This window comes from Sinocyclocheilus anshuiensis, unplaced genomic scaffold (genome assembly GCF_001515605.1).
Source record: "Sinocyclocheilus anshuiensis isolate Anshui unplaced genomic scaffold, SAMN03320099.WGS_v1.1 scaffold1185, whole genome shotgun sequence".
Lineage (NCBI taxonomy): Eukaryota > Metazoa > Chordata > Actinopteri > Cypriniformes > Cyprinidae > Sinocyclocheilus > Sinocyclocheilus anshuiensis.
Genome location: NW_015548278.1, coordinates 1,141,695 through 1,144,617, shown reverse-complemented (window position 1 = coordinate 1,144,617; position 2,923 = coordinate 1,141,695).

Here is a 2,923-nt window from a genome sequence, read left to right as displayed (position 1 = left end):
AGTATATTATTTTAAATTATTTCCATAATAAGTACTTTAAAAAAAAGTTTGCTCCTTAAATGGAAAATGGACCTGTAGCACAATGACCAGACAATGACTAAACCTGTGCCCTGATCTTTATTAAAAACTGAGAGGGGGAGAAGTTTAATACAAGTGATAATACAATTATCACCCAAAAAAAAACAAAAAAAAAACGAACTGTCTGCGTTTAAAATTTGAGAAAAACAAGCTTCTAAAATGAGCCTGTCGCTAACTAGCTTAGCCGTTAGATTCCGAAATAACACATTAGATTAAACTATTTGTGCATATAACTCGATATATTGTGTTTGAATTCCTTGTTTTGCTTGCATATTGGAGCAGGGAACCGGGCATTGACGATACGATAGACATCACTTTTTCTTACTTGTAGATCTCGGAGACATCTAGAAAATACTGACATTTTTGGCGACGCGAATGAAAAGCGGAAACTGATATCCCGACTTCTGGCGACAGCGGAAGTTCGTCGCTACGCTTGTGCACAGAGTCCATAAACTCCTAATTTGCTGCTTATTATAAGGTAGTTGTTAAATTTAGGTATTGGGTAGGATTAGGAATGTAGAATATGGTCGTGCAGAATATGTGCTTTATAAGTGCTAATAAACAGCCAACATGTTAATAATAGGCATGCTAATAAGCAGCTAGTTAAAAGTGAGAATTGGTCCCTATGCTAAAGTGTTACCAATATTTTTTATGAAACTTGAGAGATTTCTGTCCCTCCATTCAAAGTCCATTCCACCAAAACTTTGACTTTCAAAAAGTGAATTAGGACATCATAATAGTAATCTATATGAATGGATCAGCACTTATATCGGCATCTACATGAATATAAATGCACGCATAACTTTTGCACACATATAAACGTACAGTCAACAGCAGCTCAAATATAGGTTACTTTTACGTCTTTATGAACTTTTTTGAAGCTCAAAGTTGAGTGGAATGGACTTTCAATGGAGGAACAGAAATCTCAGGTCTTATAAATATCATAATTTGTGTTTTGAAGATGAACGAAAGTCTTATGGGTTTGGAACTACATGAGGGTGAATAAATTATGTTAATATTTTCAATAGCTCCATATTTTAAATCATAAGTAAAGGTTTTGTGGACGTACTGCTTCATCCCCATGTTTTATTCTAGAAAGCTGATACCTGCGTTTCAGTGACATCCTGACAAAACTTTGAATTGGATAAATTACAGAGATCGTTTGCCGTTATGAGAGACCAGATGACAGAGATGTCAGGAAGAAAGAAAAATCCTCATGAATTTAAGACTAACTTTTGACCAACCTAAGAGACATGCATATGAATGAGGAACATAGTGTGTCAACGATGATCAAGATTTCTTTCATTTGAATTATTCTTTGATCATTGCTGCATTTCTGAATTTGACTTCTATTGGAAGTGCTGAGACCACCGTCTTCAGTAAACTCTCTCTCAACTGATTGAAACTCCTGATCATCATTGTCCATACTGGTCTCTCCAACAGCTCAAGTTGTGTTTTTCATAATGCAACCACAGTTTTGCATTTAAAATGCACTACTAGGGTGTTCTTGAAGATTCTAGGCTTCTGGAAGGTTACCAATGTGCTGCATTCCCGTAGCCCACACTTTAAGTATGATGCTAGCAAGGTCATGTGTTCAGTTCCCAGTGTGGTATGAACGCTACACATCGAAGCTTAGTACTGAGGATTAGAATTTGTTCAAATCACTAACCCCAAGTATGAGCAATAATAATAGTGATGCTTGTCTATCATAGTAGGATTTTTTAGCATCCAAAACCAAACCTTCAACCACAACGGCTAAATGCATATGCAGTCCCGGATTACACATTCCGGAAGTCTTCGCTAATGATATTCTTGGTCTGATGAAGTAGGAAATCTCTGGTTTGGCTTAAAAAGGATCAGTGACATGTAGGCTGCAGCTTCAGCATCAGACATCCGAGATAATGAGAGTGAATTACAGCTTTTTTGCATACGAGGGGCCCTCTGGTACAAAGCTGCTATATCACGTTACAATAAAACTCCTGATTGCAATGCAGTTTTGAGCTCTATTTATAGTCAGTGACACCGTCACCAGACCTGTGTTACGAGGGGTGGATCGAAGCTATTATGACAGAGGTCACAATTCAATTGCATAATGAAGGGAAGATGCTGTGTCGCTATGTGCGGTATACTCGATTGTGTCTCGCGCACACGCATACTGTGCAGTCTCCATCAGGAGGCCGAGCACACTAAGAGTTTTCTCAATTATTCAGTGCACCCTGTGCAATCTATTACATCACATCCATTATGAAGGAGCCAGGCCTTAAAAATCTATTCTCTTTATAACTGCAATCCTCCAAGCATCAGGTTAACAGCATTAAGACACAACAAAATAATTAACTGTTGAGCCAGAAGGTCAAATATATGTATATATATATATATATATATAATGTCTTTTGTTATCCAAAATAACAGCAGGAGGGACGCCATGAATCAAGAGCGGAAATCACAATGTGAGCTGGCATGCTGTTCGGCAATGATGTGATTTTTTGACTGCTTTAAGAGGTCCAGAAGAGTTCAAATTATTTATGTTCTGCAGCAAAATGGGGATAATTAAAGGAATAGTTCATCCAAAAATGAACATTCTGATATAATTTATTTGACGTCAATGATGTCAAACAACATTGGTTTCTGTGTGTCTCATGATGCAACTGACATAAAAATTGATAAATATCCAATGCCTTTTAGCGTTAATGACATTGACACACCATTTTTTTACTCACTATAACTTTAAGGCTTACATTTTGAGCTGTTTAGAAGCTATTGTATGACTTCTGAAATTGTGTGGACTACTTTTACTTTAGGGCCTTTTTTTTGACAATGTGGTGACAATTTGAATTTTTTTATA